Raw genomic sequence first — 25,563 nt, 5'->3', positions numbered from 1 at the left:
TTTTTGCATTTATCTAACCTTCTCCCCCACTGTTCTTTTTGTGTATTTTTATAAGAAAGTTAGCATAAGAAATGGAAAATTCTGTGTTTTGGGCATCTAGTGTGAGTATCAAGCATTTCTAGGTTAGATAAACTCCATCTGCATAACTGTTAGAATGCCTCAACACCAAATATAGAACAACAGAAGATATGCCACACCAGTGTAATATCATCCCCTATTTCTACTACCAGCCATCCTATTGTTTTTCCAATTGATACTGCCAATCTAGGTTAAATATGGAATCATCAAAATCATAGAATAATAAATATGACCAACACAGGGCAAGACCTTTCCCCCCCATTATTCTGTATGTTCCTCATTCTCGAGCACCTGTATAACTCTCTTTTAAAATTATTTATGGAATCAACTTGCACCACATTTTCAGATAGTGTATTTCAAATGCCAATAATTTTCATCTGCTCCGACATTTTTCTAATGATTTTGACTTTAATCAACCTCTATTATTGATGCTTAGCTCAGTTTGCTGGATGGCTAATTTGTAATCAGAGTAATGCCAATAATGTGGGTTCAATTCCTGTACCATTTGAGGTTACCATGGAGGACACTCCTTCTCAATCACTCCTTTTACTTGAGGCATGGTGACCTGCAGGTTAAACCAGTTGTCTGTCCCTAATGAGAAAGCAGCTCCGTGGCAACATTTTAAGTTATTGATCCGCTTACCAGAGGAATCTTGTTTGTTTTGCTATTCCTGCTACCAAAACTTCTAATCATCTTGAAATTACTGAAGAGGTTATTTCTTAAGTTTCAGTGTTTCAAAAAGAATTGTTCCAACTTTCCAATTTTCTCAAAATTGAAGTCCCTCATATCTGGTGTCTTTGCATCTTTCCTGAAGTGTAGTGCCCCAATTGGTCCAAGGTGCTCCAGCTGAGGCCTAATCAGTGATATAAGTAGTTTTGACATCGTCTGTTTGTTTTTATAATATATTTATATATATATAAATCCAAGTAGCCCATATGCTTTTTTAAGCAGGTTCTCAACTTCTCTTTAAGCCTTTATTTATATAGACAAGATTTCTCTAATTCTCTGCTTAGAACCTGTATTTGCTCCCTATATTATCATTTTAAATTTTTTCCTTTACATATTCTTCCTGATTGTTAACTGGATTTTACTTCTGATATTTGATCAAGGGCATTTTTTAAAAAAATATATTTTTATTAAAATAATAGATTTTTAAAATATTGTAACAAATACAAAACAATACAATTCAAAACAATACAAAAAAGAACACAAGAAAACCAACCTGCCTCATGTACAAATGTATAATTATATATAGAAAAATATATAATTAAAAAACCCAACTAACTATTTAACTAAATTAATAATAACCAACAACAACTAATAGATAGCAATAACTCAACTCAGCCAAACAAGACTCTCATACGTTCCCAGTTCCTCCTCCTATTGGACTCGTAAAACACAATCACTAAGGCTATATAAAAGCCCTTAGTAGTGTAGCAGATAAATCTGTGTCCAGGTATTCCAAAAATGGCTGCTATGTCTTATAAAAATTCTCAGTTTTGTGGTGTACCATACTTGTTAGAAAATCCTAGGGAATATGCACCATACCAATCTTCCCCGACAGGCCAGGGGGGTTTTCGGATACCCAGCCTAGCAAGATATTCTTTCTTGCACAAAACGTGAGGATATTGAAAAGTCTTTTCTCATGTACGTCTGCAGGGAACACACTGGGCAGGCCCAGAAGAAGAGAGATTGGGTCCTTGTCCACCCTTACACCCAAAATCCTCTCCATTGCATCCATCACTCCAGTATGTTTGAAGCCTACCACAAGACCAGAGACAATGGGTGAGAGTGCCTGTACAGACCTTGCACTTAGGTCATGTTGAAGATACCCCTGGTTTGAATTTTGACAAAAGGTCTGGAGCCAAGTGGACCCTATGGAGAATCTTCAATTCTAAAGCATGGGTCCTATTGCAAATTGATATCTTTCTTGCATTTTCTCAAATATCTTCCCATCGCTCTGAGAAGATTTCAACACCTAGCTCTCTCTCCCACACCCTACAGAGTCGATCGAACTCTATGAAGAGGCACCCCCAGTTGAAGATATAAAGTGCTAGCAGAAAGAGTACTCTTAGCATGCAACACCTTCCTCTCTATGTCGAATTTGTAGGGATCAATCAAAAGTGTAGTCTTTTTTTTGAATAAAATCCCTAACTTGAAAAAAACAAAAGAGGTCTCTGTTAGATAGCTCGTATTTCCGTGCTAATTGATTGGAGGACATCATTGTGTCTCCCTCAAATAAATCGCCTATGCAAGACACACCCCTAGCTGCCCAACATTTGAATTCTGACTCTATCATCCCCGGTTGAAAACCTGGCATTCCTACTGTAGGTGTAAAAGATGTTTTGCCAAAATTGCCTTCCCTCTGCCAATTTGCCCTCCATGCTTTAACAGTGTTGATAACTATTGGGTTTTGACAACATTCCCGAACTGTCCTCATTTTGTCCAGAAACAGCAAGCTAGTAGGGGGGCACCTTGCCTGGGAGGTTTGATATCTAACCATATTGAAAGAGACTTTTTTTTAAACTTAATTTTTATTTTAATTACTATTCTGACCATGTAAGCTTTAGATACTTTACCTTTTTCCTTAAAAAAAGTCTAGTTTAGACCTGAACTAACTCATTCTTGAGTGCTTTGTCCTGGAAATCATCTATTCAATCTCTATTTGAGCTAGGCTCCGTCTCAAATCACTGACATTTTTTCTCCATTTGAGCAATTTCACTTTAGATACTTCTTTTCATGCCTGCTTTAAACCAGATTATATTGTGGTCAATGTTACCTAAATAATCAACACTATATTAGAGTCCGCTTAACTTACTCCAAAAATGCTTTTTTCTTTGATGAACTGGAAATATATTAATTAAGAAAATGTTCTTGTGCAGTTATGAGAAGCTCTTCTTTCCTACATTTTCTTTTCCAAGACTATGTTAAAATAATTCATGTCTCTTTATATTACATCAGTAATTTTGTTAAAAAAAACTTTGAAGTGATTTGCTCATCTCTCACCATCTCACTACATGGAGGTTGAGAAAAAAAACTCACAGCAATGTAATGACACTCTCTCTACTCCTCAGCACAAGCCAAATAGTTTTAGTCCTGGAACTTTGAGTAAGTCCTTTCTTTAATTTAGCACTGTAACATCATCCTTGTCCTTTTTATCATTCATTATTGTAGTGATTGTAACGAGGTCAACCAGTTGGACCTCATAGAATATTAGTTCCTTGATTGGGGCTGTTAATCTGGTCCAATCAGGGGGTCCGGGCTGACAGGTATAAACAGGAGTGTCAGTGTCAAGGACTGTAAATAAAGGGTGACATGGTGATGGGATACCGGCCTGTGTGGATTTATTTCAGCATTACTGTACTGAATCCAACTCTGTTCAATAAAAAAGAAAAAAAGATAAACAGGAGTGTCAGACATCCTGCTCACTCTGAGAGCTGGCTTTGTTGGGGTTGGATTAGTTTCAAGGACTCTCCACATCTAAGTAAAGAGTAACTTGGTAACGGGATACCAGCCTCTGTGGAGTTATTTCAGGTATCATTCCTGAAGACTTGGTAATCAGAAATAGCCAAACTGTTTTTGTACTATGTTTCTATTAAAGGAACACCATATAATCTCTGTTTGGAGAAAGGCAATTGCACTCTCCGTGCACTGGTACTTTCAACAAAAGTCTGCCCAGAAGGCAACTTGTGACTTGAATAGAGCAGCTGTAACTTCTATCTTATGTCATGAATTTAAAAAACTAGTTAAAGCATCGGAACCACAGACACCCACATACACTAGAGAAGCTATGCCTGCATTGAGTGCAGGAAGAAGTAATCTCACACCTGCACAGAATACAGTAAATACCCTTTGCATGCAATCTGTGGCAGCCATTAAATGTACATCACTTGAAGCAATCTCATGTAGCTTGCAACTCATTAACTTAATCAGTTACACTATGGATATTGTAATGCATGCAAAGTAATACATTTTTGTTGCATTTTGCACTATTGCTCAATTTAGACCCTGAAATTTTTGGGATAGTTCTAACTTTACAGCTATTTTTATCTTTCTGTCCCTGATCTGTTTTCTGGTACCTATCTCTATCACACTAGTTTAAATCCTTGCCAACAAAGTTGGTTGACCTCTCAGCTTCCAGCTTTATTCAGGTACTACCCATCCATTTGTACAAGTGCCTCACAAACCTTACTGAATTCTTTGGGGATGTGACAAAACACATTGATGAAGGTAGAGCAGCGAATGTGGTGTACTTGGATTTTAGCAAGGCATTTGATAAGATTCCCCATGGTAGGCTCATTCAGAAAGTAAGGAGGCATGGGCTACAGGGAAATCTGGCTGTCTGGATACAGAATTGGCTGGCCCAAAGAAAACAGAGGTTGGCAGTAGATGGAAAGTGTTTAGCCTGGAACTCAGTGACTGTGTGGTGTTCCGCAGGGACCTCTGCTGTTTGTGATTTTTATAAATGACTTGGATGAGGAAGTAAGGTTAGTAAGTTTGCTGATGACATGAGGTTGGTGGAGTTGTGAATAGTGTGGAGGGCTATTGTTGGGAGCAATGGGACATTGACAGGATGCAGAACTAGGCTGTCAAGTGGCAGATGGAGTTCAACCTGGAAAAGTGTGACATCGTTCACTTTGGAAGGTTGAATTTGAATGCAGAATACAGGGTTAAAGGCAAGAATCTTGGTCCCCAAATTTCCTCCATACTGCCATGTCCATAGATACCTCAAAGTTGCCACCCAAGGTGAGAGGATTGTTAAGAAGGTGTATGGTCTGTTGGCTTTCATTAACAGGAGGATTGAGTTTTAAGGGCCATAAGGTTTTGCTGCAGCTCTGCAGAGTCCTGGTTAGACCACACTTGGAATTCTGCATTCAGTTCTAGACACCTCATTATAGGAAAGATGTAGACGTTTTAGAGAGGGTGCAGAGGTGATTTACCAGGATGCTGGGTAAAAACAATGACTGCAGTGCTGGAAACCAGATTCTGGATTAGAGTGGTGCTGGAAAAGCACAGCAGTTCAGACAGCATCCAAGGAGCAGGAAAATTGATGTTTCGGGCAAAAGCCCTTCATCAGGAATACAGGCAGCATGCCTGAAGGGTGGAGAGATAAATGAGAGGAGGGTGGGGAGAAAGTAGCATAGAGTACAATAGGTGAATGGGGGTGGGGATGAAGGTGATAGGTCAGAGAGGAGGGTGGAGTGGATAGGTGGAAAGGAAGATAGACAGGACAAGTCATGGGGACAGTGCTCATCTGGAATTTTAAAGCTGGAGTGAGGAGGGGGAGGGGAAATGAGGAAACTGGTGAAGTCCACATTGATGCCCTTGGGTTGAAGTTTTCCGAGGCGGAAGATGAGGCGTTCTTCCTCCAGGCTTCGGGTGGTGAGTGAGCGGCGGTGAAGGAGGCCCAGGACCTCCATGTCCTTGGCTGAGTGGGAGGGAGAGTTGAAATGTTGGACTACCTGGACTGGAGGGCATGTCTTATGAAGAAAGTTTGAGGGAGCTAGGGTTTTTCTCATTGAGAGGTAACTTGATAGAGGTGTACAAAATGGTGAGAGGCATAGATAGAGTGGATAGCCAGAGACTTTTTTCCCATGGCAGAATTGTCTATCATGAGGGGGCATAATTTTAAGGTAATTAGATGAAGATTTAGGGGAAGTAGGTTCTTTACTCAGAGAGTGGTGGATGCATGGAATGCACTATGAGATGCATTAGGGACATTTAAGCAACTCTTGAATAGACACATGGAAGTTAGTACAATGAAGTGTATGTAGGTTAGTCTGATCTTAGAGTAGGATAAAAGGCTGGCACAATATCAAGGGCCGAAGGGCCTGCAATATTCTCTGTTCTATGTTAGGTGTCTCTTACCTTAGATCTGTTCCCAGTGTTCCAAGCATCTAACCCCCTTCCTCCTGCACCAGGCATGTCACACTTGTAGTAATCTTGTGGTTACTACCTTTGAGGTCCTACTTTGGATTCTTTTTCCCCTATTTCTTGAAACTATGCTTGAAACTACGCCTGAATCCTGTTTCTGCTTTGACGTGGTTTAAATGTAGACAATAGTGTCTGGCTGTACTCCTTCTTGCATAACATACTGTATACACTCAGTGATACCCTTTTACCCTGACATGTGGGAGGCAACAGATAATTTGGGAATTATGCTGTGATTATATAAATGCTGGTCTATGCTCCGAACCATTGAGTCCTCTATGACTGTTGTAGTTCTGGTTTTCTTTTTCCCATTTGCACTCAAATCTCCTACGGTGCCAGCACTTTGATTCTTCTTTACGTTTATCCAAGGAAGAGTGAGTCTCCCTGCTACTCAAACTGAATAATAACTACTGAGTACCACTGGCTAGAGGATTTCTGCAGAACCTTCTTCCTATCCTGTCCAGTGTTTATTCATTTTCTTACAACCTGCTCCTTCTATAGACTAGGGGTAACCATTTCCTGGAGTATATGTTTCATCAGCTTCTCAGACTCCCAGCTGCACTGCAATGACTCAGACTGCTTCTCAAGTTCCGATGGAACTTGAACTTGAGTAACCATTCAGTGTCCTGAAATTCTCATATTAATCAGGATGGATAGGCAACAAGTTCCAGCAGCCCCATTTATTTTTTTTTAGTGCTTATTTTTTCCCCAGCACCCATATTTTGTGTGTGCAGGTGTGAGACACAGTGAGAGACACAAGGTGCACGAATCTTTATACAAATTTCCACCACCAGGAAGAAAGGAAACACCCGAATGGCCAGTGACAAGCAGTGCCCTTCACATCAAAGGGCAATGCTGTGTGATCAAACAGTGAAGTTTGGAGGGTGGGGTGGGGGCAGGGATTAAATCAAAATAGAGTTGGAGGGGGAAATAATGCACTCCACTCCCTGTGGCGCCCACCTCTAGCAGCCCCATTTATCGTGTAAGCACCTGAAAGGGCTAACACTGAGGGGTTCAGTGGTATGAAATCTCACTTGGGTGGAGGAAAACAGCTTTGGATCTTGAAGGAAAATAAGTAACCAAAGTTTTCCTCAGAATTTTAGTAATAGGTAGAATCTCCCCGGCCCCAGAATGACGTCGGCATTGGTGACTCAGTTCGGAAATTACGATCAGATCATAAAAATAAGTTTCTTGACGTTGAGAAAAGAAGTCCAATTCTGCGACCAAGATTTTAAGGTCTGAGAACCTCACGCGTAAGTACGAGAGAACTGTTTGCACCCATTTGCGTGCATTTCCATGCTATTATTAGTACCTAAGATCATGTCAATGAGGCACAGTTTCATATTCTCCCATCCGCTGGATAGAAGCTAAATTCAGTAACTGAAAGGCAGAGTGCCTATCTGCTCTCTGCTCCCAGTTCACTCCTGCATCCTGGACAGCAGTCCCTAACATCCCAGATTATGCTCCATGGGAAGCAACAACCCATACTCTCCATCCCAGAGGTTTGTATCGGACATGTACCAGCCTCGCTGCAGCCTCATGAAAAGTCTCTGACCTACTTACAATACAGTCCTGCGTTTCAGTACAGCACCTGGGAGCACACTTGCGCCTTACATTGTAACGCTGTTGCCAGGACACTTTGCTGACACGGACAAACGCCCATGATATGAATTCAACCAGGGTTTATCTCAGACCCCTCGCTGGCTCGTGATATTTCTGTCTTGCTTTGTTGCACTTTATCCCCTCAACCAGTGTTTAAAGACTCTCAGTACTTCTTTCTTGCCTTGAATTTTAGATAACTTTACTGCCTTTGTTTAAAATCGGAACTGCAGGATGTTGGGTTTGTTTTAAAGAGAGACAGGTACAAAGACAGGCAGTTTGTTATTTTTATTAAAAATGTTCAGTCTAGAGGGTGGACTTGTGGTGTATGGCACCATGCTCCATCGCCCTCACACTTGCGCCGTGTGCCCACAACATATGAAAGATTACACTGAAGATGCTTCAGCCAAATGGCCAGTTCTCAAAGTCTTAAGTCAGGCCAAGGGAGAGATCCTTCATTCAAATAGTAAATCAAAACTAATTTCTGCCGTCAGTCCAGGGCTTTGAGTGCAGCCAATTGGTCACTTCTGGCAGACCATACTAGTGACGGAGAAGGGCCAGTATAAGTTTGCATTTATGTTTACTGACCAACAAAATAAAGGAGCTATTTGCTCTAAGGGTTGCACAATAGTCCCTCCGTCTCCCATCTGTGCATGGCATAGGGATGGAGGAGTTCCGTTCCTCCAAAGGAGTCAGTGCAATATATGGTTGACTCACTGCTGTTCTCAGCAAGTCAAAAGCAGCACTTGGCCTTTCGGGGGCGGGAGTTACTGCAAATGTTACAACTCAAAGATCAACTCCAGGAAGACTCAGCTGGGGTAGAGAGGAGGGAGCTCAGTTTATAGGATTGACTGTTTGATCCGAGGAGAGCCGATGGAGAAAAGGAAATGGAAGGCAGTGCGGGATATAAAATGACCCATCAGTGTGTCTGGGGTCCAATCGTTTCAGGGATTGACAGGGAATTTATCGAGGATGATGCAGACACGGTGGTCCCTCTGTCTCAGTTGCCCCGGAAAGGGGGATTGGGAATGAACAGAGGAGTGAGAAGATATCTTCATCTGACTGAAATCCTACTTACAGACTTCACCCATCAAAGGGGCCGTAGATTCCACGAGGATCTCACCCTGGACCCAGACCCTGGACTCGAGCTTTCGTGCGGACTGATGCAGGAAGTCGGTGGACCGGCCTGACGAGAGCATGTAGGCCTCCCACACAATGTCGATGTGGGGAAGGAATATCCTATCTGTTAGCGACACCTCCTGGCCACTTTCTGGTCTTTTCTGAAAACTGACATATTATACAGAGTAACCTTAACCACCCACCAACGAGACTTTTAGTGGACGGCAGGATTATGGATGGCACTGTGAGCCCAGTGGCCCTTGTTCATGAATGGGATAGATCTAAAGCTTAAACCACTCAATGAACCAAAAACAGAATTTGCTGGAAAAACTCAGCAGGTGGCAGCATCTGTGGAGAGAGAAAGCCGAATTAACATTTCCGGTCCAGTCACCCTTCTTCAGAATTTGGTTCTGTTTTTGTTACTGTAGCAAGGGTATGGGGCACTAGAGGTGGTTTGGTTGCAGGGTGATTCATCCTTGTGGATGGTTCAAGCTCGGTGGTAAAGGGGGAAAGGATGTGGTGATTATGATCCAGAAAGAGGTGTGTATGGCCTTGAGGTTGCCCTCAACTCTGAGTGTCCAATAGGCCAAGTTGGCTGCTGGCAGTAACCTATGTGGTCATATCCCCTAAGAATTCCCCATGCTATCTAGTCTGACTGTGTTCAGAGTGTGCTGAGCTATATATGGCTATATGGACCCAGAGAGAGGTCACCTCAGCTGAGGGAAACCTCATGACCAGCTTGATCCTCCACATGACTTTAGAAATAGAACATAGAAAAAAATAGAACCGTACAGCATAGGAACGGACCCTATGGTCCATGATGTTGTGTCGAACATGATGCCAAAATAAATTAATCCCTTCTGCCCGCCCTTGGTCCATATCCCTCCATCTCTTGCATATTCATGTGCTTACCTAAAAGCCCCTTTAATGCCCCTGCTGTATCTGCCTCCATGACTATCCATGGCAGCACATTCCAGACACCTACCATTCTCTATGTAAAAAAAAGTTCATTTTTTTTTAACTTTCCCCCATCAAGGGCCTTTGATGAAGGGCCTTTGCTCGAAACGTCAATTTTCCTGCTCCTCGGATGCTGCCTGACCTGCTGTGCTTTTCCAACACCACAGTCTTGACTCTAATCTCCAGCAACTGCAGCACTAATTTTCACCCACCTTAAATGCATGCCCTCTAGTATTAGACATTTCAACTCTGGAAAAACGACTCTGACCCCGTCAAGAACCCAGAACAATAGTATTACATCCATTAGGTAAAAGCTCACTCAAGAATCTTGCTTGCTTTCTTGTCGAATAAACACCTCCTTCCTTTCTGATTAAAATCTACGTTCTTTCAAGTAAGAAGACATCTCTCCTTAAAACAAACCCATCATCCTGCAGTTCCGCTTTTAAACAAAGGCAGTAAAGTTCTCCCGATTGTCCAGCTGCATAGCTCTCCTGAAAGAAAATATAGCTAAAGAAACCTTACAGTATCCAAAGATTGGTTTGTTTCACTATATTGTTTCTTCAAATTTAAACAGTTAAACCCATTTGCTTAATTAGCGTGAGTGGTACCTAGATGCAAAACTTGTTACAGTAGCCCTGCATTTCTTAAAGGAACAGGTTTAAGTAGGTAAAGCCCAACAAAGGAGCTCCAACAAAAATGAAATAAAGGAAATCGGATGCAGAAAGAAAAAAATGATTGGAAAGAAAAGAAAAACCAGTATAAGAAAAAGGCCACTTGATAGCTGAAGGAGGGGAATAAAAGAGCTGACGAATTGGCCAGGAAAAGGGCTAAGCTGGGATCCCTATGAGTCAGGGATTGTGCTAACCATAGCAAATGAGGAAGGCACAATATCCATGCTCCTTCTCCTGGACTTGACAAAAGACCAGCATAAAGACCTAATTTTAAAGGCTATCATTGAGGCAAACAGGGAGGAAAGGATTTCAAAGGACTCTGGCAGACTAGTGATATCACAGTGAAGGAAGGATTGTTATTCAAGCATAATAAGTGAGTGGTGTTTAAGGATTACCAACAAGGTAATGCACTTGGTCCATGGAGGCCCTGGTGTGGAACATCCAGGAAGTAAGGGGACAAGGGGACATTTTAGATAGGTTATATGGTAACTGGGAATAAGGTTGGATATGGAGGCCTGTATGAAGAGATGTTTGATCTGTTTATAGAATAACTCTGGAACAGTACGTTTGAATTGGGAGTTACCTGATGGGCAGAGGGGCCAAGGTGATCCATACAGTTTGACTTTTTTTTCATCTGCCAGGACTGAAAGAGGAAACAAGTATTGCCTGGTCCTAGAGGATAATTTCACAAAATGGGTGGAGGCTTTTCTCTGTAGGTTGGCCATGGCTCAATGGATGGCAAGAATCCTCATAAAGGAAGTGTTTTTGAGATGGGATTTGCCTGATATAGTGGAATCTGATCAGGGAAGTCTTTTTCTGGGATAGGTGATGTCAACCACTTTAATGTTGTTAGGGATAGTGGGTAAGTGGCATATCTCCCAGAATCTTCAGGAACAGTGGAGTGCATGAACAGAACCATTAAAACGTTCCTGTGGAAGGAGCTCATGGGTCAGCCACTGAAATGGAATGAGATATTACCCCTGGTCCTCATAAATATATGAGGAATAAGTCTAAGGGCATGAATTATTAACAGGCAGGTTTTCAATACACCTTCTTATACTGACATTGTCGGACCAGCAGACACGAGATGTGATTTGTGGGAATGGCCATGTCAACTGTACAGATCAAGCAGTCTGTAACGTTGGGTAGAGACACCAGCACATTAAAATGTTGTTGATGCCAAAAAGAACATAGGAGTGGGATTTTAGGAATCACGTGGCGGTACAGAATGATGCAATAGTGCGAGTGTTTGAGGCCTCATATGGAGGCCTATATAGTATTGTGGACACTAGCCACATGGTCTATGCTATCCAATAGCCTTAGCGTGTCAAATGGTTCCACATTAACCAAATGAAGATAGTGCCTGTGCTGAACTCAGACATAAGAAGGGTGACTGCCTGAACATCCTGAAAGGAAGCCAAATTGTCGAGAAACCCAAAGCAGGAGGGGATGAGAAATCCCAATTACATTCTCATCCAAAGGAGTGTCCGCAAATGTAGGCCAACTCCCCAGTTCTGTAAAACTGGAGTATGTTTGTCTCAAATTTGTAATGAACTGTAACGGCATGGTTCATGTTGTGAGGCCTTACCCAGTGCTTCTTGTGTTGTAGGAACATGGAGTGGCATCAGGTTATGGCCATAACCATGGTCACCATAGTGATGGGGACGAACCTGGTTGAAGGAGCAGGCAAGGTCACTTCACCACTAGGGATAATATTTAGATCAACAGATTTGCTGGAATGATTAGATTCACATTAATCCAGAAATAAGGATGATTTATGTTCAGTGTGAGGTTACATGGTTAGTTGAGCTTGCACTCCCAGAATGCTTGGTGTCCATTGGACCTCTGGAATTAGGAACCAATCCTTTGATCCCTGCAGAATTGGGTTGGAGGTTAATTGACACCGTGTGACATTTCAGGACAAAATAGTGGCAGTCATACCAAAAACCCGAAGCTGAGGGTTGTGCAAAGGTATGGCATGGTGGATGATCTTGGAGTCTGGATAGCCCTAGCTTGTTGGGAACTACCACAGCCTATTCTCAGTCTAAATGTGGTTGCATCAATGGCGGTGGTCAGTGATTCTGTCCAATGCTCTAGACAGATACCCTGACTCCCAATTGACTGGTATTATTCAAGAAAAACAGAGTTTTAAAAAACAATGTACATCATGAGTTGGCATTCATTATCTTAAAAGTCTCAGAGATTCAGTTACCTGATTCGTGTTTTAAATTGACCAAGTTGCTCTTTCTGGAATTGCTGGAACAAGTAATTGGGCAAGGAACTTGGTGCAGGGATCACAGGCTATGGTTCTGGTCTGGAGAGCAACTGTCTGCATTAAAACCAAATCAAGGGAAGGGAAAAATATGACAAGAAAGAAGGATATTGGTTAATCATCTGATGAATGGATTTAATACAGGAGTAGGATTAATAACTGCAAAAATTTGATAAGTCTGGACCAAAAGATCCACACCCTTGCTTCCCAGTTAAAAGGGATGTTGAGATCAGGCCAACAAATCCAGATGAAAAGATGGCAGTACTCCCAGCAGATGCTGGTCCCTACCTGGAACAATTTGCAAAAACTATTATCACATTGTTCAAAGTCCAGAAGCAACATGGGAAGCAACCGGTATAAAATCATGTCAGTTCCATATATAGTAGTTGGATACTGAGGCAGATCTGGGAAAATTTGCAACAGATACATGAGTGAAAGTTTCCCTTTCCAGTTCAAGAACCCAATGCCAGGATCAACAAATTTGACCAGTTGCCAAATCGGGTTTAACCCATATGTATTTGGCCAAGCCTGATTGTTTATTAAACATGAAATGTTGATAGGAGTAGTGTTAGCAATTCAGATCATTTCAGGGAAATACATTCCCAAACAGCTATATCAGGTAGAAAATATTGGCATCATACATGAGAGACATCACTGAATATAACAACATTCACTCTTATGCTGTACAGTCAGGGGAGGTGACATCAGGCTCTACCCTGATGGTGTATAGAATGGAAAAACGCCTATTGTCTGCTCCAAATCGATCTATAATACGGAGGAAGCATAGTGTGGTTTTAATGCCTGTGTACTATGCAGCAAACTTCAGTGAATATGGGGGTGTCCTGAGTAGGATAGATGGGGAGGAGAGAATTGTCGAACAAACAGGGCACATCCAGTTCCTCTCCCAAAACTGCATGGTGTGTTACACTCCATGTATCTTTCTCATATAGCTCACATGGAAGTATGGCCATTCATAGGTGAAAGGAAGAAACACTTCACGTGTAGCTTTAGAAGGATCTCAACCAATATGTGGATCAGTTTCAGTATCCTACACTCCATTACACTAATGAGGGAAAGGCAGGTATTGTGATGGGTATGGGAGGTTTATTATATCCTGCAGTAATAACATGAGCAGATGCAGAGGGAGACTGGAGAAAAAAATGAGGTCATTTGGTGGGGTGATCTTTGGGATTGGAAGTTGAATTTACAGATCCATTCTGGATCCATATTGCATCCCTTGTGCAATTCGTAATCCAATGTATTGTGTTGCTGGTGTTAGTAAATCCTTCTAGGGCCAACTCATGTCCCCCATCCCCCTCGTGCTATTTTACATCCCCATGCTGATTCATTCTTCCCTATCTCCACATATCTCCATGCCCATCCATGCTATCACATACACTTTTCCAACCCTTTAGCTACTCATCCTGTATCTAACTCTGCACTAATTTCTAATGCACCAGCTGTGTTCATTCTAACTTCATGTTGACTGACAGAAGATGGCAGAATACTAAAGAGAGTAGTCATTCACACAGTTGTATTTATCAGCCCTGAAGTTGGTTATGTCAGACCCTCTTGTGGCAATTATCATTCATAAATGAACCAACAAAGAGAATCGACTGAGTATAATCATCAGGGATCATTCTCAATTTCACTGCCCAGCTGGTAACTTGGCAAATAGCACAATCACCTGTAGCAGACTTCGGCTAGTTTACTTATCTTGATTTCAACCAGGTGGAAATTGATGAGGTTCACAAAGATAGGTTGTTCTACCAACTGAGCCAATTTTTTTAACCAACCTGTTGAGAGCTATTATGACATACCTCTGGAGCAAGTCTTGAACCCAGACCTCTGCATTGATAGAAGGTGAAAGTTGTCATCATTAAATAGAGTACACAAAATTTATACTGATCATACTTTGAATATAACATGAATGCAAAGTATCAAATGTATTCATTCTTAGCAGAGGGAGTTGATGTTACTGCTGCAAATCTAGAAACCCAGGTAATGTTTCGGAGACCTGGGTTCAAATCCAACAATAGCAGCTGGTGGAATTTGAATCCAATCTTTTTTAAAAATCCGGGAATTCAAAGTCCAACGATTATCACCGAACCATTGGTGCTTGTTGTAAAAATCCATATGGTCCATTAATGCCTGTTAGGAATGATACCCTGTCCAGACACATAGCAATGCAGTTGACTCTTCAATGTCCTCTGAAATGGACTAGCAGGCCATTCAGTTGTAACAATCACTAGAATCCAGACAGAAAACCTTGTATTACCTAACGCACCAGAAACAACAACAGCAAACATATGCCTGTCAATCTTGCAAAGTCCTCTTTCCAAACAGATGAGGACAAGTGCCAAACAGACTAATCAAGCAACAGCCTGACATACTCATGGAATCATACCTTGCAATATCATCTCCAGCCCTGGTATGTCCAGCCCCATTGGGAGGACAGATTCAGCACAGGTGGTGATACAATCAGAAGAGAGAGGTGCCCTGGGCTTCCTCAACATCAGCTCTGGATATCATGAAGTTTCTGGCATCAAGTCAAACATGGGCAAAGAAATTTCCTGTTGGTTACCACATACCACGTCTCCTCAGCTAATGGATTATATTTAACAGCTCCTAGAGGAAACACAAAGGCGGAATAATCTGGTTGGGGGAATTTAATGTCTGTCACCGAGTGGCTCAGTAGCACCACTACCGGTTAAGCTGGTCGAGTCCTAAAGGACACTGCTGTTAAAGTGGGTCTGCAGCAGGTTGTGAGAGAACCAACAAGTGAAAAATCAATCTTGAAATCAGCCTCACCTATTGGCCTGCTGCAGATGCATCCCTCCATGACAATATCAGTGAGAGAGTCCACCATACAGCCCTTATCAAAAGGAAGTCCCGTCTTCACATTGAGAATACCCTCCACCATATTGTTGGCAATTTCACCGTGCTAAATAGACTTTGAAAAGATCAAGACTGAGCATCCATGAAGCACTGTGCGCCATCAGCAGCAGTAGATTCTCAACATGATCCACAACCTCATGGCCTGGCACAGTCCCCACTTTATTACCATCAACCCAGGGTCAATGAGAGTTCAGGAAAACATGCCAAATGTAGCACCAGGTATACCTAAAAATGAGGTGCCAACTTGCTGAAGCTACAAAACAGGACTACTTGCATGTCAAACAGCATAAGCAGCAACTGATAGACAGAAATAAACAATCCACAACAATCAGATCAGATCTAAGGTCTGCAATTTTGCTATATCTAGCGAAGAATGGTGGTAGGCAATTAAAATAATTAACAACAGGAGGAGGCTCCACAAATATTCCCACCCTCAATGGGAGCCCAGTACATCAGTGCAAAAGATAAGACTGAAGAATTTGCAAAAACTTTCAGCCAGAAGTGTCAAATGGATGATCCATCTCAACCTCTTCTGAAGGTTCCCAGTATCATGGATACCAGTCTTCAATTCACTCCACGTGATATGAAGAAACGATTGGAAACATTGGATGTTGCAAAAGCTGTAGTCCTTGACAACATTCTGGCATTAGTGCTGAAGACTTGTGCTTCAGAACCTGCTACATCCCTTGCCAAACTTTTCCAGTGCAGTTACAACACTAGCATCTAACTGACAACGTGGAAAATTGCCCAATTGTATCCTATACACAAAAAGCTTTCTTTCCACAAATGCTGCCAGACCTGCTGAGTTTCTCCAGCATTCTTCAACATTCACAGTTCTTTATTTTACTTAGCTATCAAGCAGCATCTTACGGACACTCAGTTTGGGCTCCACCAGAGCCACTCAACTCCTGACCTTCCTGCACTCTTAGTTCAAACATGGATAGAAGAGCTGAATTCCAAAGGAAGAGTGACTGTCCTTGACATCAAGACTGTATTTGACCAAATATGGCATAAAAGAATCCTATCAAAACTGGATTTAGAGGTGAGGAGAGTGGAAATTCTCCTCTGACTGGAGTCATACCTGGCACAAAGGAAGATGATTGTGGTTGTTGGAGATCTGTCATCTCAACTCCAGGACATCTCTGCAGGGGTTCCTCAGGTTAGTACCTTAGATCCAACCATCTTCAGCTGTTTTATCAATGTCTTTCCCTGCATCATATGGGGATGTTGGCTGATGATTGCATAACATTCAGCACTATTTGCAAATCCTCAGATAATGAGGCAAAAAAGTAGCAAGACCTAGACATTATCTAGGCATGGGCTGATAGGTGGCAAGTAACATTTGTACTACTCAACTGCCAGGGAATGACAGTGTCCACAATGAGAATCTAACCATTACCCTTTGACATTAAACTGCATAACCATTACTGAATCCTGTGCATTACCATTGGCCAGAGCTGAACAGGACTAGCCATTTAAACACTGGGGCTACTTGAACAGATCAGATACTAAAAACCCTGCAGTGAATAACCCAATTCCTAACACCCCAAATCCTGTCTACCATCTAGAAGACATGAGTCAGAATGTGGTGGAAAACTCTACCCTTGTCTGGATGATTGCAGCTCCATCAACATTCAAGAAGCTTGACACTATCCAGAGTAAAGTGATTCATTTAATTGGAGCCACATTACTCCCTTCAGCACCAACACTCAAATGCAGCACTGTGTACTATTTATAGGATTTATGACATAAATTCACCAAAGCTCCTAAGGCAGTATGTTCCAAACCTACAGACACTACTACCTAAAATAATGGTTTCTACCCTTTTCAGTGTCAATGGTGCACTTCAATGGGACAAACAATTCCCTGGCACATGCACATTACCCATACTGCATGTGTGATATTAGAAGTCTAAAAACACATGGTGCTGAAAGCTTGCACATGCACAGTTGATAGAGGTGCCAGGTGTCAAAAGATACTGACTTCTATAATAGACACTGAGCCTCCAGAAGAGTTTGGAGTATGGATGCAGCTTCCATGCTCAGGTAAAAGAGTACCATATCCAGAACATTTTATGGCACACTCCTCATCTTGTCATGATAGACCATTTGAAATTCACTGATCAAGAAGGACAAGGGCAGAAACTACATTGGAACACCAGCAATCAAGTACCCCTCCAAGCTACTGACCAGCCTATCTTAGATATATATTGCTATTCCTTCAGTATTGCTGAGTCAGAATCCTGGAACTCTCCCCCTAATAGCTTTGCAGGTGTACAAACAGCAAATTGGTTCAAGAAAGTAGCACACCGCCACCTTCTCGAGGGCAACTCTGGACGGGCAGTGGATGCTGACCCAACCAGACACATCCCACAAGTAAAAGAAAAGTTTACATTGTCATTGTATTAAAAATAATTTGTGATTTTTAAAATAAGAATCAAATTTCAACTGAACAACACTTTTACATATTTCAGTGCATGAAATGTGATATATTAGGGAGTTTGCCTAATATTACTTTGGCTGTGCTGTCATTTGAGGACCTTCTTTAACAAGCAGATTATAAGTCACTTGGCTTATGTGAAGGCAGAGGTCATGCCATTACAAGAAGTGGACTTAGAGGAAGATTGCACTTGGCCAAGTGATTTATAAGTTTTTGTAAGGACATGTAAGTAAAGAGATCTGTGATGGTAAGCTTGAGAAGGAGTATAGACTGGAGAAGCATATGCAGAATAAAAAGAAACTAAGAGCAATGGGAGGAAAGACTATGTTAAAATAGAGTATGTGTACAAAGAAATTTGAATATTTTGAAGTGTAGTGCCGTTATGTATAACATACATTAGAAATAAAATAGGAGAACTTGAAGCATGATTACAATGGAAAAACATTGTGCTATAATGTTGAAATGGTATTAGAGACCACACAAAAGTGAAGATAAATAGATTTGTCGAAAATTTAAACTGGTTTGCAGTAATCACTTGGTCACACAGAACTTAAATATTGCTGAAAAAAGAGGCAGGTTGCTAATGCTTTTCATTTTGAACTCTTTAGGGCAAATTTAAGAATAATAAATTTCATGCAAACACAATTTACACCAGAGCAGTAAAGGTAGTTGATTGGCGACTATGGTTCCAAGCGAGGGATTAGGTTGCCAAGTGAGAGTGCTGTGGAAATGCATATCAGATAGGTGAGTGGGCTGAGGCTAAGTGTGTGAGGTCGTAGGAAGGAAATGTGAATGAAGAGGCATGGTGCCAGGTGAGAGCAGATGTGTTCACTGCATTGGAGGCAAGGTATATAAGGGGGTTGAATTTTAGGTGAATGAGGGATTAGGATGCCAGGTATGTGAGGGTTTAGGGTACAGGTGGATGAAAGGAAGTAATGTTCCATGTGGGAAAGGAGCAAAGGTGCCATATTGGTAAGGGGACTATGATGTCAGAAGTGTGAGGGAGTATTTTATCACTTGGGTAGTCTGCTATTTGGGTGAAATGGTAGGGTGCCAAGTTGGTAGGATGCCATGGTACTAGGTAAACAGATGAGTCCTTGATAATAAGTCAGGAGGGATTTGGTTTGGGAGTTAGGGACGGGGTTGTTGGTCAGGTTGGGAGCAGTGTTTGGTCTGATGGGACCTGTCAATCAAGGGGAGATCAGCAGGTAGGGAGAGTTTAGGGGCTGAAATCATTGGGATAGGGTCAGGAGGGATGCAGTGTTTGATCCAACATAGTTTGGGGGTTTTAGGTGCCTTTACTACAGGGCTGGGAGAAGTCTGGGGTGTTTCAGGAGCTATGAGGTTTGTAGTAGATTGGAGAATGGATTAGAGGGATGAACAGAAATGAGTCAGGGGTTTGCTTAATTGTTTACCAGGAATTAGAGCAGGTTTTTAGTCCTCTAATTTTCCTGGCTAACTACAGTCGGTTCTGCTATAACGCAGTAGTTCCATTCTCAGGCAATCCCATGTATAAGAAAATCGCGTAATAGCAGCAGCATTTAAACTAACGGGGCTGGAATTGCATTATAATGAATACATGCTTTACAAGTTGATGCTTTAGAAACAGTGTCTCCAATTCTTCAATCGCATTGTAGTGAATTTGCATTAACGAAAAATGCTTTATAGCAGAATGACCTGTATTATGTTTAAGTGAGTCAGGACTCTCCAAATTCTCTGACTTGAATGGCTTTTAAGAGGGTTTCAGATACACAGGAATCATCAAATGGAATGTCCAATTTCCCAGGCAATCCTTTGGAGTCAGAATTCTCATTTGGTCTGATCACCAGTGTTTGCTGCTGCAATGATTGTGTGACTTGCAGAATATTTGGGAATACGAAAACCTGATTTGATTCAGAGTGCAAATGAATAAAGGAAAACAATAGCCATTTGTAAATGGCTGTCAATTGTCTTATTTCAGTGCAATTAAAAAGGGCCTGACCCAGCATAGTTCATTGGAAACATCAGTTGCACAAGAATGGAAGATAATGCAATACAAGGTTCAGATTTGAACTGGGATCAAAGACAATATGTTCCACAGCCAAAGAAAATGGAATCTGATAGTAGTTTGCAGCAGGGATCAATACTGAACCTTTTTCTTTGTTTATCATATACCTACATGCTGATATTCAAGAAAGGTTAATTAGCTCAAATTATGAAGAATAGAAAATTATGAGGAAGAAATTGCAATGAGACATAAGTGGTCAAGTGATTTAGTTAGGTCAGGGCAGATGCAGTTTCACACAGAGAAATTTGAGTTGGTATCTTTCAGGCAAAAGGGTTGTGAAACAATAGGTGGAGGGAAGAACTGGGAGACTGAGGGCTTCAAATAATTATGGAGATATCACGCCCACTCATGATTTTGAAAACTCTTATCAGATCTCCTTTTAGACTTCTTCTCTACAACGAGAATACTCACAACGTCTTTAATCTATCCTTGTAACTGAAATTTCTCATCCCTGGAACCATCCTTGTAAACCATTTCTATACTCCTTCCATATCATTTACAACCTTCCCATAATGAGGCATGTAGAATTGTACACAAGACTCCAGTTCAGGCCTAACAAGTATCTTAGGCAAGTTCAACATCACCTCCTTGCTCTTGTACTCCACGCCCCATTCATAAAGCCGAGAACACTGTATGCTTTATAAACTGTTCTCTCACCTGTCCTATCACTTTTAGTGATCTGTGCATAAATACCGTAAGGTCTCTCTGTTCTTACTTCCCCTTTAGAATTGTATCCCCTATTTCAATGCTCTTCATACAAAAATGCCTCACCTCACACTTCTCTATATCGAATGCTATCTGCACCTGTCCACCCACTCTTTGTCTGTGTCCATTTGGAGTTCCAAACCATCTTCCTCACTATTTACAATTCATCCAAGTTTTGTGTCGCTTCAGTCTTTGAAATTATCTCCTGCACATCAAGGTCTAGGTCATTAATGTATGTCAATAAAAGCAAGAATCCCATTAGAAAACTCCACGACAAGCCTTCCACATCAACAGTGTTATCCTTATTGAGCATTTCTGTTATGTCTTCAAAAAACTTCAGCAAGTTGGTTAAATGTATGCTGACTATCTAATCAAGCCAACATTGACCATGTGACCACTAATTTTATCCAGAATAATTGTTTCTAGAAATTTCTAAGTCACCAAATTTGAACTGATGGGTCTGTAATTGCTGGGATTATCCTTACAACCTTTCTTGACCAAGGCCATAATGCTTGCAATTCTCCCACCTTCTGGACCATCCCTGAGTCCAAGGAAAACTGAAGGATTGTGGCTAGAGCCCCTGCAACCTCTGCTCTCATTTCCTTGGATGTATCTCATCCAGTCTCATTTCCTTATCAACTTGAATTGCCAACACTTCCAGTAAATCCAAAGTTTCTTTCTTATTAATTTTGAGCGCGTCTAGTGACTGAGTTCCTTCCTCTATGGCCTAGGTGGAATCTCCCTATGTGGCTTTCTGATCTCTAAACAGCACTACTTCTCCTTGAATCACTCTTTTACTATTTGTACATTGATAGCAGACTTTGAACAGCCCCTGTTAGCTGCCAGCTTTTTCTCATAATTTCTTTTTAGTCATAGAGTCATAGAGATGTACAGCAAGGAAACAGACCCTTCAGTCTAACCCGTCCATGCCGACCAGATCTCCCAACCCAATCTAGTCCCATCTGCCAGCAACCGGCCCATATCCCTCCAAACCCTTCCTATTCATATACCCATCCAAATGCCTCTTAAATGTTGCAATTGTTCCAGTCTCCACCATTTCCTCTGGCAGCTCATTCCATACACATACCACCCTCTGTGTGAAAATGTTGCCCCTTAGGTCTCTTTTATATCTTTTCCCTCTCACCCTAAACCTATGCCCCCTAGTTCTGGACTCCCAGTCCCACAGAAAAGACTTTGTCTATTTATTCTATCCATGCCCCTCATAATTTTATAAACTTCTGTAAGGTCACCCCTCAGCCTCTGATGCTCCAAGGAAAAAAGCCCCAGCCTGTTCAGCCTCTCCCTATAGTTCAAATCCTCCAATCCTGGCAACATCCTTGTAAATCTTTTCTGAACCCTTTCAACTTTCATAACATCTTTCTAATAGGAAGGAGACCAGAATTGCATGCAATATTCCAACAGTGGCCTAACCAATGTCCTGTACAACCACAACATGACCTCCCAACCCCTGTATTCAGTACTCTGACCAATAAAAGAATACCAAACGCCTTCTTCACCGTCCTATCTACCTGCGACTCCACTTTCAAGGAGCTATGAACCTGTTTTTTTCACCTGTATTCTGACCTTTTCTGTTCATACAAAAATGCCTCACCTCACACTTCTCTATATCGAATGCTATCTGCACCTGTTCAGTTTGGTTCTCACTTGTATTTGCTGTCTTACACCAGTCAGAAACACACTTTTCCTTCTTTACACACGATTTCAGAAAAAAAAAGAGAAATCAAAATATGGTAGAAGAAAAGTATAATTGAAATTAAATAAAGTAAAACAAAAAACTGAACAAAAAATTCAGAGAAGGAAGTGGAAAATATTAAATTTTAACAGGGAAATGAGGAATTTGAAGAAAAAATATAGCTGCAGCAACAATCGTTAATTAAAGAAACAGACAGAAAAATTGTCTGATTTAAGCAAGTTGAGGAGATAGGCCTCTTGGGTGGTTAACTAGTTCCTGGATAAACATGTGTTCTTAAATTTAAAAACTAGTTTAATGGGCTGAATTTTACATTTCTTTGGCTGTATATTTGTATTGAGTTTTTGAAGGGATTTTCACCTCAATACCCAACGAAATCTTGTCCTGTAATTGACCAAACTTGTCTCATTAACTACTTACCCCACCCCTATCGAAGCCCTCACATTTGATCCTAGCCTCATCTTACCACTTAGTCAGAAGTCACATGACATCAGGTTATAGTCCAACAGGTTTATTTGAAATTAGATTAGATTAGATTCCCTACAGTGTGGAAACAGGCCCTTCGGCCCAACAAGTCCACACCGACCCTCCGAAGAGTAACCTACCCAGACCCACTCCCCTACATACACCCCTGACTAATGCATCTAACACTACGGGCAATTTAGCATGGCTAATTCACCTAACTTACACATCTTTGGACTGTGGGAGGAAACCGGAGCACCCGGAGGAAACCCACGCAGACACGGGGAGAATGTGCAAACTCTACACAAACAGTTGCCCGAGGTGGGAATTGAACCCGGGTCCCTGGCACTGTGAGGCAGCAGTGCTAACCACTGAGCCAAATTACAAGCTTGCAGAGCGCTGCTCCTGCATCAGATGAAGTCAACACTCCGAAAGCTTGTGATTTCAAATAAACGTATTGGACTATAACCTGGTGTCATGTGACTTCTAACTTTGTCCACCCAGTCAATGCTGGCATCTCCGTCTCATGGCTAACATCCTACCACAGGCCATTCCTGGAACAACTCATCACTAATGTTCCATCTAATTTTCTCCAGCAGGCCTCCGAAACTGGTGCATGGCAGATACACCCGGAGCCAGAAGTCAATGCTGCAATCAGCATGCTGACACTGTGCAGCTTTGAGGGAATGTTGCTCACCACTCAGCAGATATAAGGACCAGCATCCTAGCACTTTGCCACCTTTCAAAGTCTTTTGGATAAGTGTTGCAACATAATGGTAAAGCAGCTGCAAAGCTATGCTGCACACAGCAAGTGTGGCTGATATTCCCTCGCAAATGCAACCCTATGTTCTCACCCTAGACACTGTTTAACCACCAGGCCACAGAGTTTACCTGTCCACGGCTACATCCCGAAAACACACTCTCTCTAAGTCACCGCTACTCTGAGTAGAGACTGCAGTTGGCCCTTACAATGCTAACCAAATTCTGGCATGATGACCAATGACTACTTAACATTCAATGTCTTGTTTATACTTTGTTGGCTTTGCTCTCAGCAGAGAGGAACCATTTTTTCCATTTTCTTTACACCTATCTCCATCTCTCTTTACCGTCAGTAACATTGCCTTTGATTGTTGGTACCAGCACCCTCACCATCTGTTCCACTCATCCTCCTCTCTCTGTTTACAGCAACATTCCCTTAAATGCTCTCAAGGTCCATGTATGGCATTTGCCACACCGATGCATTCACTTCTGGATCCTCCAGCCACTGCCATGCACAGACCTCAGAGGTCCAGACAGCAGCTGGAGAAATGAGATGGAATGTAAACCAATAACATAAAACTACCATTTTCCAGCTTCTTTCAGTTCTGAAGAGAAGTCATCTCAGACTTGAAATGTTATGTGTTTCTTTTTCCAGAGATGCTGCCAGACTTGCTGAGTTTCTCTAGCACTTTCTTAGTTCAGTTTTCCAGCATCCAAAGTATTTTGCTTTCATTAGTCTGGGCCTTGCTTGTTCTATTTGTCTGTGGAACCCAGGAAGCTGCTCTTGTTTTGGTAGATGTGTTCCCAAGGACAGTTTGTTCTGTGTCATGTTCCCAAACTGTTATGTCTTCAGACTGGAATAATTCACAGGCAACTGCTCTTATATTTGGGGGATTGAGAAAATGTTGTCTGTTGGCATCAAGCAGAAACTTCTGAATTGTTGCCTCTTCCATGAACTAACTCTCAGGTCTCAAAGAGTCAGTCATTTACAGCACAGAAGTGAATTTGGCTCATTGAGTTTATGGGAGAAAGTGAGGACTGCAGATGCTGGAGATCAGAGTCGAAAGTGTGGTGCTGGAAAAACACAGCAGGTCAGGCAGCATCCGAGAAGCAGGAGAATCGACGTTTTGGGCATAAGCCCTTCAGGAATTCCTAATGAAGGGCTTTGCATCAGATACTGAGGCTGCTGAGGATTGAGACAACTGAGGTCTGTGCATGATGAGAACTGGCACATTGCAGAATGCTCTGAACACACATTAACTATCAGCAGGTGAAGGAGAGCTGATGTCAGAGGGACGTATTCACTGAACTACTTCAGGATGACCTGTGACCCAATGGCTTGGAAGGTAATTCACTGTGATTGGCATTGAAGATGACAGTAACACTGAATATTTCACTAGTGGATATTTCCAGAGCTCTATTGTGAATCAGTGTGACATATCCCAGGCAATGACACATCATTGCATCAGGAAGGTTGCAATGCCCTATTGAACAGGTAAAACACAGATTCTGAGGGCCAGTCCACAAGATCTGTGGGTTTGGAATTATTGCAGGTTTCCCAGGGTTTTTGTCTTAGATGGTGATCAGAGCTCTTTGGGAGTAGCCTGCAGCAGCTCAATGCAGAAGTTCAAAAGGTTTCTACTCTTCCAATGCTCAAATGTGTTACAACCACCAGAAAGAAATCCTCCAGGTGTATAAAAGCAAAATGCTGTGGATGCTGTAAATCTGAAATACAAGCAAAGCGTGCTGGAGAAACTCCACAGGTCTGGCAGCATCTGTGGAGAGAAGACAATCAAGGTTTCAAATGCAATAGGACTTTTCTTCAGAATGATCTGTGCACTTTTTCCAGAAATCCCTTGTGCCATTCTCTGGAACTCACTGCTCTCAAAACTATTTAAGATCCATGCAGAGATAG

The 25,563-nt window shown here is 41.8% G+C and overlaps 1 long non-coding RNA gene across 2 annotated transcripts in view; it reads left to right on the top strand.

The window, feature by feature from the left end:
• The window catches only part of LOC148151822 (uncharacterized), a 68,469-nt gene that overhangs the window by 12,862 nt on the left and 30,044 nt on the right, over positions 1-25,563 (top strand). The window contains exon 1 of one of the 2 annotated variants that reach the window (XR_015759506.1): positions 7,914-16,684. The exons of the other annotated variant lie outside the window; for it this stretch is intronic. This is a non-coding gene — a long non-coding RNA (uncharacterized LOC148151822). Of the gene's footprint in view, positions 1-7,913; positions 16,685-25,563 lie in introns of those variants that run through there. 2 annotated transcript variants of the gene reach the window in all.

Source organism: Chiloscyllium plagiosum, unplaced genomic scaffold (genome assembly GCF_037043375.1).
Source record: "Chiloscyllium plagiosum isolate Xiang-an unplaced genomic scaffold, Cpla_swu_hap1 HiC_scaffold_2, whole genome shotgun sequence".
NCBI classification, from domain to species: domain Eukaryota; kingdom Metazoa; phylum Chordata; class Chondrichthyes; order Orectolobiformes; family Hemiscylliidae; genus Chiloscyllium; species Chiloscyllium plagiosum.
This window is presented reverse-complemented; position numbering and strand designations above follow the sequence as displayed.